This window comes from Ceratotherium simum, chromosome 2, assembly GCF_057802395.1.
Source record: "Ceratotherium simum simum isolate JZ-2026a chromosome 2, ASM5780239v1, whole genome shotgun sequence".
Classification (NCBI taxonomy): Eukaryota; Metazoa; Chordata; class Mammalia; order Perissodactyla; family Rhinocerotidae; genus Ceratotherium; species Ceratotherium simum.
The window spans coordinates 392,245-406,409 of NC_141901.1; the positions used below are offsets into that span (position 1 = coordinate 392,245).

Below are 14,165 nucleotides of genomic sequence, written 5' to 3' on the forward strand. Positions count from 1 at the left end.
AAGAAGTGAGGTAATTGAGGATCTGCACAAGCGTAATCAAGCTTCATGCCTCTTCATAGGATGCATGTTCACAAAATGGCAGCATTACCATGATCTGAGGGTGGAGTTTTTGGCTCCTTGATGTCAAAGGGTCACCTATTGGTCATGGCAGGCCCAGTTGATGAGTTGATTATCTTAACCGGCCTGAACTGGACAAGGAGTCAACTCTCAGATCCTGAAAAACTTAAGCTCCTGTTACCATGGTGACCCAAGCATCAAAGATGTTATCTGTAGGGTGGGTTTTAGTAATCTGACTACTTTTGCAGACAACTGAGTATAGTGAAGGCAGGTTGTCCCGGGTCTTACCACCACCGATCTGTGAAATGGAGTTTTCTCATCTACAAAGTACAAGACTTGAGTCCAATCCCAGTTCTGCCCTTTCCTAGCTGAGTGTCCTTGGACAAGTCACTTTGATTCTCTGAGCTTTGGCTGCCTCTGTAAATAGGTTAATAAGGTGCCTGGAAAGGTTGACATACAGATTAAAGCAAACCACCTGGGTAAAGCTCCTAAGACCATGCCTGACACACAGTAGGGGTTCACGAATGCTTACTCCCCCTCGCCCTCACCCCGACCCCAGAAGTGTCAGGGTGTTGCGGGGGAAGAGGGAGAATCTCCCTCTGTCCTTTCCCTTAAGGTTCTTATGGCTGGCCAAATAATTAACAAGACAGGTTAGCAGGAGAAAATAATACCAAGTTTAATAGCATGTATACATAGCAGAAATTCTCATCTTAAATACCACGTTCAGCCAATGACAAAGGAGGATTTTGGGGGTGGGGGGAGTCAGTTACAGGAGATTACCACTAAAGCACAGTAAACAAGAGTAAGGTTATTATGCAGATTTAAGGCCTCACCTTCCACATTGATAAGCCTCTAGAAATGAGGCCATCCCCCACTCTTCCCAAAACAGAGAGGGAGATACCTTTACAAATGGAGATTTCCCTTATAAATGTAAATGATTGTCTGGCAACTCCTGGCAGGGCCATCCAGAGAATGTGACCAGAGAGACAGAACTTCCGATAAGATGGGCTTGTTGGTGCCTTTCCTATTGTAACATTTATCCTACATTATCTTTACAGCCATCATGATAGATCTGTTCCAGGAAGGAGTTACTATGTCAAATTCTTTAGGCAGTTAGTGGGGGAGGTCAAATGTCCCTAGAGAAAAGAACCAAGGTAAAGAGATAGATTTCAGGGTGGCCAAATCTTGATCTCCCACAGTGTCACGGCCACACCCAGCTGGGCTCCTCCCACCACATCCCCATCACGCTCCTCTCTGGCCCTGCTGACACCCAGCACTTTCAGTTCACCCTCCGCACCATCTGGGGGGGTGAGGAAGCTGGGTGGCCCAGAGGGAGGCACTTTGGTTAGGGGAGGGGGTGGCAGTGTAATGAGCAGAGCCAGTCCCAGCTGTACCCCAGCTGGAAAACACTATCGTCAGCTTCTGTGGAGGGAAGCCCAGAGGGGCGCCACTTCCCTTCTTTCCCCCACTTCCCAGCCACCAGACTGAGGCAGGATGCTTCTGGGTTAAGTGCTCTGTATGACTCTGGAACCCTGGGGACCCCACCCACCTGGCTGAAAAGATCCCAGTGCTCAACTCTGCATCTGTCCTGGGGTCCTGGGAGGCTTGTGTCACCAACAATAGCTGCAAATCCCTGATGAAAATGCTGCGGCAGGGAGAATCAATAACCATTGGCAGCTGAGTCTCTAATAAGCATAATAATCACCATTAGGGGAAAGAGTGGGGCATGAGTGGTAATACATTGATTACAATAATCTGCCTGCACCCAGATCTGCATCCGCCTGCTCTTTGGCACGCCCTTGCCTGGAGACGCCAGGAGGGGAAGGGGCTCCAGCCGAAGCAGCAGGCAGCTTGGCCTCACCCTGCCCCAGCCTCCGTGGGCTCTGCAGGCCCCATACCCACTTATTTCACTGGACTCATAAAAGTTCCCTGCCTGGATGGAAGGAGTGAAGGGAATCGCAGGGGGAGGCGGAGGGAGAGAGAGAGCATGTGGAGCTCTCCACGCGTAAAGAGAAGGGTGGGAGCATGGACAGGCCTGAGTCTGGGGTTTGGTGTTTGGCCTTCAAGAATTTCTTGCTCCATGAGCTCCATGGAGCTAATAATTTATTGGACCTCATTTAATAGAAACTTGCATGGTGCTTACCATGTGCCAAGCATTACTTTAAGCATTTTGCAAATGTAAACTCATTTAATCCTCATAAGCACCCACAAGGTAGATGTTATTATCCTCACTTTGCAGATGAGGAAACTGTCGGGGGAAGAGGGAGAATCTCCCTCCGCCCTTTCCCTTAAGGTTCTTATGACTGGCCAAATAATTAACAAGACAGGTTAGCAGGAGAAAATAATACCAAGTTTAATAACATGTATACATGGGAGAAACTCAGAAATGAGCAACTCGTCCCTCTGTCTAAGCTGCTTGCTTAAGTATTGCAGCTAAAGGCGAGGAGCGTGTTGGGGGTGGGTAGTGGCCTGGGACTTCAGAGGGCAGGAAGACAATTCTTTTCGGGGTCATCTATAGATAATGTGGTCAGGGAGAGACAGAGTTTTTGATAAAAGAGGCTTGGTGCCTTTCCTATTATAACCTCTATCCTACATTATCTTTACAGCCATCATGATAGAAGATCTGTTCCAGGAAGGAGCCACCATGTCAAATTCTTTAGGCAGTTAGTGGGGGAGGTCAAATGTCCTTCAGAGAAAACAATCAAGGTAAAGAGATATATTTCAGGGTGGCCAAATCTTGATCTCCCACAAAACTGAGGCACAGAGCTGGTTAAATAATTTGCCCAAAGTGACTAAACCTTACATGGCAGATCCAGGACTTGAACTTAGGTGGCCCAACTTCAGTGTCTGTGCCTTTGACCCCTTCTCTGTGCAGCTTTGCAGCCCCTGTGCCTGGCTGGAGAACACCGAGCGACTGGCTGCCTGGAGCACTGAACTGCCTGAGGTCCTGTCTCTTCCCGCTCTCCCTCCCAGCACCTCCCAATTATGACATTTAGCACTACTCCCCACCCCTCCCCCACCCCCATCCCCACCGCATCCCAGAGTCTGGGATGTTCTGAAATGTTTCTCCAGCAAGCACTGGCATGTGCACAACTCCCTGGCCTGCGGGAGAGCACTCCCTCATCCCTTCCCCCACTCTGGCTGGGTCATGAGCACTGCCTAGGCCCCTCAGGGATGTGGGGCCATGACACCAACCCAGAAGCCCCCCTGAGTCTTTCTTTGGTGACTTACATACCCGGCCATTCCATGTGTCTCACCTGCTCTCAAAAGCCTAAAGCTAAGTGAGCTGGCAGTCGCCATCTTCCAGAGGAGTTTTCTGGGGATGAGACCATACAGAGGGGGCTCATTGGAAACAGCCATGCCCGCCTCATCCACCTGGGACCCAGCCACTTCTCCAGCAGAGAAACCCAGCTCCAACCTGCAGAATCAGGGCACATGAGACATTCCAGTTTTATGGTCTCAGACAGTTTACCTGGGTCCCCCGGAACTGCAACTCCCCCAGCTCAGTTCAGTGTCGGGAGAAAACGGGTCAGGGTCCAGATCTGCCGTGCCTGTCTCACTGTGTCCTGTACCTGGCACAGAGCTGCCACATATATATTTGTTTCATGATACGAGTGAACAAATGAAGGAATGAATGTTCTCCTTTGTCTCATTCACTATCTCATATTCCAGACTCCAGATAAGTTCTATCTGGGTTTTAGAAAATAGAATTTTTTAACATCTTTTTAGTTCTTCTTCAATGTATATTTTTTTTATTGTGAAAAATATGCACAACATAAAATTTACCATTTTAACCATTTTTAAGTGTACAGTTCAGTGGCATTAAGTACATTCACACTGTTGTGCAACCATCACCACCATCCATCTCCAGAATGTTTTTCATCTTCCCAAACTAGAACTCCATATCCCTTAAGCAATAACTCCCCATCCCTGCTTCCCCCAGCCCCTGGCACCCACCATTCTACTGTCTGTCTCTACGAGTTTGACTGCTCTAGAATCCTCATAACTGCATAAATTTGGATAGATGGATCTATCGTAATTTAGTTAACTATTCTTTTAAGGATTGATCATACAGATGGTTTTCCATCTTTCCTTAGTATCAGTAATGCAGCAACAAATATGTTTGTGCAACAAGTTTTTTGTGTGTGTATTTAGGATTATTACCTTGGTTTTGATTGTTAGAATCATGAATTACTTGGAAAAAAATAACTTAGACATTTTTAGGTTTTTGATCCATATTTGAGTTAGCTATCCAATGTTAAATGTGCCCATTTCTCTGAATGCCTACCACAGTTGGGTTTTTTTAACGTATTGCTGATTTGTTAGGCAAAAGTCTATCCATCATTGTTAGACTAAAGATACTCCCGTGTGGCAATGGGAACTCAGTGGGAGAGGCTGAACTTAGTGGGAGAGGGTCAGGTCTATTTTTGGAGGGTGAGTGTAGAGCAAACTGTACCCCGAACTGAAAGGAAACAGCATCCAGCAGGTGCAAGTATCTGGCCCCAGGGGGCTGGAAGAGGGAAAAGAAGGGAAGGAAGGAGAACAGCCTTTGTGTCCTGGATGCCCTGAGGGGCTGGGGACTCAAGGGCAGTGAGACGGTCCTTTGATCTGCTCTTAACTGAATTTTTTAAAATTCCATTTTACAGGTGAGAAAACTGAGGATGAGAGCCAACTACTAAATAACTTTTGCAAGGTCATACAATTCATCAGTGACCACATCATCTGAAAGGTAAACGGTGTGAGCACATCGGTTAGGTCCCCTCACGCGTTCATTACCTCCCAGGTCCCCGTGAGGTTGCTGCCATGGTCCCAAGGCAGGAGAGCCTCGGTGCACACTCGGGCAGCCTGCTTTCGAGGTCTGACCCCCAGGCCCACCTGCGTGTCCCTATCACCTCTCACAGCACCAGGCACCCCCTTCCAGACAATACATAGCTCCCTGAAAGTCTCCCCTCCTTCCCTCCATGCTGTTTCCTCCTCTTGGAACACCCTTCCACATCCCCCAACTTTTTTTGGTTTGTCTAACCCACTCGTAAGGATCAGCTCGGATCAGTCCTGACTCCCAGCAGCCCCACGCTCCCACCAGGTTTAGGTGTCCCTCTCTGTGCTTCAGTGGGTACACCTCACCATCACGACTCTTGCCGCACTCTATTGTAATCGCTAGTGTGTCTGAGGGGAAGACAGGTGGCTTTAAGATCACAGGCTGTGTTTTTCAAGTCTCCATGTTCCTTTCCCTTAGTTAGCATGCCTGGCACACAGTAGGTCTCAGTAAGTGTTTGGTTAATGAATGCATTCTCCGCCATTCACACCCGGATTGGCCCATTTCTGAGGCTGAGGGATTTCCAGCAAAGGTGAATGAAGCGGGGAGAGAGGAGGCACACAGGACTGGGTTCTCCTCCTGGGATGACTCTGAAATCTTCAGGGCCAGCCACGATTTTTCCATTCTCCACCCCTTCACCTTGAGCTCACGGACCTCCGCATAAGGAACTTTGGGGTGCTCTGGAGGGAGGCACTATGAAAACACAGAACTTTCAGCCTGGTGGGAGGGCAGTAATTCAATTTCTCTGCTAACAAGCTCATCCCAGAACAGCCTCCCCTCCAGACTGGTCCTCTGGGAACAGAGACCTGGCTGTTTTCTTTTCTGCAGCCAGAACCAGTGGCTGACTGGAAGTGCTGGAGGCCCGGGAAGCTGCTGGCACACGGAGCGGGGGAGGCAGGGATCGTGGTCTGGATGGGGGCAGCTCTCCATGTTCCCTAGAGCCTGGGCCTGACACGTTCTCCAGGGAGGCCGGGGAATCCCCCAGGACCGCAGGCCGCCAGCAAAGGGTGCGAGGATTCCAGCCTCCTCTCAGAAATGGGCCTGCCCTCCTGCCACACCCAGTGCTCCACACTTACAGGGCCCCGGCAGAGCAAGCATGCCAAAAACTGTTCAAGGGACTTCCTGCGTGGTATTCTAGTCATCGTTATGGGAAATCAGAACCCTTTTGGAGTTCCTTACTCATCACTTGTCTTGTGTTTCATTTTCTGTTACGTGGGGATGCGGGGGCCGTTGAGAAAGCACCATCATCTTTTCGGGGCTCAGAACCTCCTAAATCTCTTCACCAGCCCTGGCAGTCCCACCCCTGAGGATGGGAGCCGTCACTTGTAGGACGGGCAAATCAAGGAAGACTTCCTGAAGGAGGCTGTCAAGAGAGTAGTCAAGGTGGGTCTCAGTGAGGTCCAGCCCCTGCATCTCTTATTTGGCCTGGGATGGCGTCTCGTCCTTCCTTCTGGGATAGACATCCATGCCAGGGGGCCCTGGGGGCCGGGCAGCTGCCCTCTGCCCAGCTACAGCCTTGTGGGCTGTGGGCACACAGTCGTCCTTGAGAAGCCACGTCTCCCATCTCCCGTCTCCCACTTCCCAACATCCCGTCTTTGGAGAGGACGTTACCAGAGGGGCAGGGAGGAGGGTGGGATGGAAGTGGCGAGGAGTCGGGTCTGCCTTGAAGGATTATTAGTCTTTCAGCACTAGAGTGTTTAAAGACCAGGATGAAAAATAAAAAAGTGAAAAACAAAACCAGCAAGCCGATTACCCTAAAGAAGCTTCCCTGAAAGAAAAGGGGGAAAATCAATATTTAATTCAGACTTCATTGATTTGCAATTTGGATACCACACTCAGCACTCAATTTTGTTCAGGTTTCTCCGTGAGAGATTGTTACGGAGTTTCTGGCAGTGGATGCTAAGTGCCTCGGGGAGAGGCTGTGATAGAGGACAGACGGACAGGGGACTTCCCCTTCAGTCAGCTTTCCCCTCTCTCCCCCTCCAGCTCCAGGGCCTCCCCTCCCCCGAGAGCATGGCAGGCAATGGCGGCCTCCGAAAGCCAGGAGGGAGGTGAGGAGAACACATATGGTCTGTTCTCCAGCCTCTGAACAGAGCGATATCCAAGCCCTCCCCAGAAGAGCCGCCTGCACTCATACACACACAGACAGGCACACACACCCCATCATCATCAAAAATGCCCTCATTTTTTAGCGATGCAAACTGAAGCATCTAGGGATGAAAGATCATCATATCTGTAATGACAAGAGATTTTCACATATTGAGGTATATGGGGTAACGACTCGGGTTCAATACTGATTTGGCTTGAACTAAAAAGCCTGATTTATGGCCTATCAAACATACATTGTACATCTGTTTAACCATTAAGGTAAAGAATGCACTCTCTTAAGATAAGAATGCATACTTCCCCTCCTCCAGCCTATTGGTAACACCCAGCCCGGATTAGTCCCTTTCCTGATGGTCACCTTGACCTGCTAATTTGCAACTAAATACCTCTTTGAAATTTTGGTGAAAATGTATCCTGGGCGTGTTTAATGTGTGTTCTTTGTTCTAAAAAGATATAAGACTGTACTGAAAACCATGCTTCACTGGAACACTTTCTAAGGCCTTCCTGGGTTATGATCCTCACTCTGGCTCAAGTAAACTCACCTTATTTCTCTTATCTATAGAATGGTTATTGGTTATTTTGCATTGACAGTAACCTACTCTAAAATACCTCAGAAAAAAAAAGACCAAAAAATCTTAGAAGAGAATCCTCAAAACTACACACAGTCTCCCCTTTTCCTTCCTCAGGCATTCTCTCTGAAGTCTAGCCTAAACCCATGTGCGTGCAAAGGAAGCAGGTCCCCTCTGTCCTAACATTGGCTGGCAGGGAGACTGGCTGCTCACTGGCCCCCCCTCCCCACCTCAGGCACCCAGCAGACATGGAGGCAGCCACCATGCGCTCAAAGAAAAAGTGGATGTCTCCTGCACATGCTGCCAGGCTCTCAGTCAGCCAGCCCCTCAGCAGACGCGGTGGTACATCCACTTTGCTGAGCTGCTGGGGGATGGGGCATGTGTGGTGGGACAGGAGTGTGAGAAAAATGGAGAAGTATGATTTTCCGTCTTCTCCGCCAGCATACAGTCTAGATGGGGACACACATACACCTGGGGCACCAGAATCAGAGAGCCCCGAGTAACAGTAAATGGCCTGTGCTGCACTAGTGGGTTAGACAGTGATAAAATCAATTCATTCATTGAAATCAACAATACACAACATTCTTTCCCAGCCCTCCAGAACTTGTTACAATTTTCAGTGCTTTATATCCATTACCTCAGTTGGTTCTTGTTCAGAATACTAAGAAATGGTTAGGGCTGGAATCACTTGTCCCCATTTTTCCGATGAAGACACAGAGGCCTGGGAAGTTGTGTAAATGAGCAGCATAGATTAGTTAGTGGCAGTGCTGGACCAGAACCCAAGTCACTCCCCACACCACTGCTCTTTCCACAGTCTTGCTGCCTGCGAGGGCTTCTGCACATGCCACAGAACAGCCAGGTCTTTGATCTGGACAACCTCTTGGCCATCTTCTCCAGCTCTCCTCCTCTCTCAGCCCAGCAGCAGATCCAGCCAATGTCCAGCTATTCCACCCTTCTCAGAACTTCTCTGAAAGTTCCAGAGGGATTGTGGAGGTGCAGCATTTGTGTAGGAGTATATGGTGTGGTGACAGAGTCTGGATTCTAAACACCTAGCTTCTCAGTCTGGCTGCGGATGGGGATGTCCAGGCGGCTGTTCCCCTGTGAAGCCTCAGGACTCCTTTTGGCCCCACTGGTTCCTATCATCTTCTCACCTCTCCTTCCCAGCCTCTGGAATGTGCCGGAGACTCGGTCTGCCTCCTTTTCCCCTGAAAAGCTGCCACCGCCACACCTCCCTAGGGGTTTTCCTTTTTCTTTGCAGTAGGATGCTGTCTCCCCAGTTCCTGTTTCCTTGGTACCCGCCAAATATGCAGATAAGTGATTTTCCTCTTTAGGATTTTAGGGCTCATTGCTCAGGGGAATGGATGGGAGATAAAATTATCAAGCAAGGGGAAGTGACAAAGTTTCCACAGTCTGTGGGCATTTACATAGTCTTGGCCGGTCCTGTATAAAGCTCTCTTCAGAGATATTAAGAAAAGATAGGGCCCCCGCTTGCTTCCATCCTCTGATTGTATTACCCCAAGTGGCTATGTGATTTCCACCACCTTCGGACCATCCGTATGTTAGCAGAGGCCGCGCCAATTCCTTCCCCTTCTGGTGGTCCCTCTCCTCAGCAGGTGGGCCTGAAAAGGCAGCTATGGAAGAACAGTTCCTGCCCCTCTGGTGACACCCAGTTCATTATCTCTCTGCCCTAACTGAAGTGCTTCTCTCTCAACACTGTCACACTAGCTATGCAGCCTGGATCAAGGCACCAAAAATTTTTAAGCCACAGGTTTCTCATCGGTGAAATGGGGCCAAAAATACCTCCTTCCCAGTGTTGAGATAATGGATTTGAAAATGCCTTATACATTACAAAGGGCAGTTCCGCTGTGAGCTATTTATTGTAACTAAGTAAAAAACAAAGATCAATGCCTCTCATTAATAGCTGTGATTTATTGAGTGCCAATGAGGTGCTGCTTACTGTATTTAGTGTTGTAAATACAGGATTTCCAATACTCACAAAAACAGTAAGGGAGGCACTGACCCCACTTTATAAATAAGTTGTCCAAAACATTCAACTAAGTGATGGGGCTGAAATTTGAACCTAAGTGTGTCTGCTTGTACAGTCTATGTTTTTTCTCTACCTCAAGCTGCCTTATAAACAAACCCCTAAACCACACTTCTGTTACTGTGTTTATCACATCTGTGATGTGCTCGTCTATAGGTCTCTCTCCTAGGAGACATGAACTTGTGAAGGACCGAGACTCTATGTCTTGGTCCTATCTCTGTGATTGTCAAATAGTAGGCGCTCACTGAGTGTTTATTGATTGACTGTGTAATATGGCTATTCACCTAGTTTCCTTTCCTCCTCAACGTCTTCAGAGGCCCAGTGTGGGGGTGGAAGGGTGGGGATTGAAGAACAGGGCCCTCTGCCATTCTCTGCTGAGGGCACTCTAAATCCGGGGCAGCAGGGGGAGGGAGCCTGCCTCCTCCCAAAGTTCTAAGAGCTCATACATATTCATAGTGGGAGAAAACGATGAAAAGAGATATTTATTTTGTTTATTAAACTGGCGTTTCGGCAGATTTATAGCAGAAAATGAATAAATCTGTTTCCTCCTGTGTTTTCGTAGTCTGAGAGTTGAATTGATGGTGGCTTCTCGCCTGGCAGGGGCAGGGAGCATGGAGATCTGGGCCATCACCTGACCAGAGTTAGCCTGGAGCAGCTCGCAGGGCAGACAGGCTCCACCAGAGGGGGAGGAGGCCCACTGGGTCGGAGGCTCAAGAAATAACACCTCCCTTTTCTCCACCGAAGTGAAAAAAACACAAACAAACATAGGAGAGAGAGACCCAGCAATTGCAAAGACGAAGATAACAAAAAGACTATTTTAACAAAATATTCAAATGTCCTTGCTAATGTCCCCCCCTCAAGCACTGAATTCATCACTTGTTAAGAATTACCCAGAATTATCAAAAACTTGGAAATAATGCAAAAAGATGATTGCTTGTTCTCTCTGTGTTATGCTGGATGGTTGTCTAACAGCCTCACCAAGATTTGTTTAATTCTCCAGGAGAAATGTGTTTTGCTTGACTTCTCTTGACTAGGTATTAGGGTCCAGATTCATTAACATTCATTAACATTCCATGTTAATTTGCAGATTTTTGTCTGATAGAGGTGCAAATAATTTCTGTTTGATAAAAAGATAACTGCAAAGGCTGCCGTTTTATTGCATTGTAAGATATTAGCTAGTTTTGTATCTAATTTAATAAGCTTATTTCAGCATTCCTTTCCTGGCTAACTATATAAATCTCTTCATCAAATGCTCTGAAGAACCAGCTTTAACATTTCCTCATTAATGAATTAAACAGATCTTTGACACATATTCATTCCATATTTGTATGGAAGTAACATTTTTAACTTTTTTGAAAATTACACTTTTTGGTGTTTTTGGTGAGGAAGATTGGCCCTGAGCTAATATCTGTGCCAATCTTCCTCTTTTTGCTTGGGGAGGATTCCTCCGAACTAACATCTGTGCCCATCTTCCTCTATTTTATATGTGGGACACCACCACAGCATCGCCACTGACGAGTAGTGTAGGTCTGCACCTGGGATCTGAACCTGGGCCACTGGAGTGCACCAAACTTAACCACTAGGCCACGAGGCCGGCCCATGAAAATTACACTCTGACCCACTTCCACCCCCAAGCAGCAAGGCTGTTCTGAAGAGCCAGAACATGCTCTGCTACGCCCCCACAGAGTAGACAGAGCAGTTCAGAGTGCAGATAGGAAGAGAGAATCCAGAAGGGGCTCACCACTTATACTCAGCTCCTTCTACAAAATCACTAATGGGTTAAGTCACTGCCTTGTTCCTCAGGTGGACTGAGAGAGGGCTGGGGCAAGAAAGCAGAAGTGTTACCCCTAGAGCAGTCCTTTCTCATGGAAACAGGAAGAGTGGAGAATGTGTCCTTACCTAACTGGGCCCACATGAGGAACAGCCACAATCCCAAAGGGAAACCAGCCACTTGACTGGTGGCCAAAGGAGGAAGACAGGCAATGGACCTTTCCTGGTGAGGTCATTAGGACCACAAATCCAAGGTCATGGCCAACGGCTACTGGGACTCCATTTGCCTAGAGGGTGAGCCTTCTGTGACCCAGGGCTGTGTGGGGCCCAGGGCACCAGGAGTAGCTGGAGGTTCTGGAAGTAAACAGATTCTCTGGGCCCCCTAACTTTGTGTTACGTGCATTACACTCAGGTCCTGGAAGCTCTCAACGTGATCCAACATCCTGGAGAATCAGCCCAGCCACATCTCAGATCATTGTGGTCTTGCATTCAGACCCAGAAGAAGGCTGCATTTCAGCATTAATCAGGGAAGAGGAAGAAAATAACATTAATTTAGAAGCCTTCATGTACCAGGTACTGGGTAGATACTTTTGTATATTTTATATGTTGTAATCTTCATGACAGCTCTGTGAGTGAGAATTGTTATCTGCTAGGTAAAATAAAACTCAGAGGCTAAGTGACTTGTTCAAGGCTGCAGAGCTAATTAACATAGAGATGGGATCAGAATTTAGGTGTGTAGCCCCAAAGCCTACATTCTTTTTTTTTTTTTTTTGTGAGGAAGATCAGCCCTGAGCTAACATCCAATGCCAATCCTCCTCTTTTTTTGCTGAGGAAGACTGGCCCTGGGCTAACATCTGTGCCCATCTTCCTCCACTTTATATGGGATGCCACCACAGCATAAGCCTACATTCTTAACATCATGCTGCCTCATTTGAGCAAGTAATGCAACATCTCTGGGGTCAGGGCTGCAGACGCAGGACTCAGCGCCTAGCTGCTGGGAGACCTCAGACAAAGCCGGACGTTATTTCTCTTCATGAGGGTCACCACCTCTGACCTCTCCTACCACCTCCACAGAGAATATAAAGGTCTCAGAAGTTCCCTCAATTTCCATTGCAGTTTCTGTTTGAGTTGACTTTGCTTCTTGCCCTGAGAGTTCTCATAAGAGCTAGCAGCAGTCACAAGATAATTAATGGTTGGAGCAGATTGAAGTTAAGATGGTTATTTAAGAAACCATGGTCCAGGCTGTGTCACTTCTTTTGGAAACAGGAGGTCTTGGGTGATGACTCTCCCTGCTCTTGGCTGACCACACCTAGCAAAAAACCCTCTTGTAGGTGGCTGGGAAGAGGAAGAATCCCCTTCCACCCTTTCCCTTAAGGTTCTTATGTCTGGCCAAATAATTAAAAGACAGGTTAGCAGGAGAAAATAATACCAAGTTTAATAACATGTATACATGGGAGAAACCAGGGAAACTGAGTTTCTCAACACAATGGTGGCAATTCTCATCTTAAATACCATCTTCAGCTAAAGACAAAGGAGGATGTTGGGGGTGGGGAGGGAGACAGAAATTACTGTAATCAAGGATATGGAGATTTAAGTCCTCTCCTTCCATACTGAAAAGAGTTTCTAGAGATAAGGCCATCCCCCCCTCTTCCTAATACAGAGAGGGAGATACCTTTACAAGTGGCGATTTCCCTTATAAATGTAAATGTTTGTCTGACAACTCTTTGCAGGGCCACCTAGAGAATGTGGCCTGGGAGGGACACAATTTTTGATAAGATGGGCTTATGGTGCCTTTCTTATTGTAACATCTATTTTGCATTTTATTACAGCCATCATATGATAGTGGGTCCTTCCTGAAACAGGTCTTCTATGTTAAATTCTTTAGGCAGTTTGGGGGAGGTCAAATGTCTATCAGAGAAAATAATCAAGATAAAGAGATATATTTCAGGGTGGCCAATTTTGATCTCCCACATAGGCCATTCTACCCTCCACAGCCATGTACATGTTGCCACCCCTCCGCCAAGAGCCTGGGCATCCTGCTCTGGCCGTGGAGATGATGTGTGCACAGGAACAGTCTATCTTTTTTCTCTCTCCCTCAACCTCAATCCAGAAGGGGCCAGAAACAGAGGCAGAGAGAGGGAGGACGAGTAGAGAGAAAAGGTAAACATCACCCAGGCCCCTGCCCCATATAGCCCACCTGTAGCAGGCCCGGCCAGACACGGGGCTGTAACTTAAGTTGGAAGCTTTGATTATTATATTAATTTCTAAATTCAGACAGAGTTTGACAATTTAACATGACCCAAAAGACTTATTGTCTGAGAGTGATCAGAAAGTCCTGAGGGGCCAGCCCAGTGGCGCAAGCGGTTAAGTGCATGTGCTCCGCTGCTGGGGGCCCGGGTTCGGATCCCGGGTGCGCACTGATGCACCGCTTGGAAAGCCATCCTGTGGCAGCATCCCATATAAAGTGGAGGAAGATGGGCACGGATGTTAGCCCAGAGCCAGTCTTCCTCAGCAAACAGAGGAGGATTGGCAGATGTTAGCACAGGGCTGATCTCCTCAAAAAAAAAAAAAGTCCTGAGACCGTGTGATTTTTTGTGCAGAAGCAAAGGAGGAAATTTCCCAGCTGAATACATTTTAAAGGGAAGTGGGAGACAAAATCAAATCCCTTTGTGATTATAGCCCTGGAGTCCTGTGTGTACAATGCCCAAGTCCCACCTCACAGAGGCAAATGTGTTCTGTGCTCTGCTTCTGAGTCTCTGCCCTAACTGTGCCCTGCAAAGACTGCCCGCCCACCCCTGGCCCT

At 47.8% G+C, this 14,165-nt stretch overlaps 1 long non-coding RNA gene across 1 annotated transcript; it reads left to right on the plus strand.

Annotated features, from left to right (window-relative positions):
- The first annotated feature begins 2,691 nt into the window (after positions 1-2,691).
- On the plus strand, positions 2,692-11,929 carry LOC147917709 (uncharacterized). Its single transcript, XR_015553645.1, has 3 exons — positions 2,692-2,763; positions 4,704-4,786; positions 11,775-11,929. It is a non-coding gene; the product is annotated as an uncharacterized LOC147917709 (long non-coding RNA).
- Positions 11,930-14,165: the final 2,236 nt, after the last annotated feature.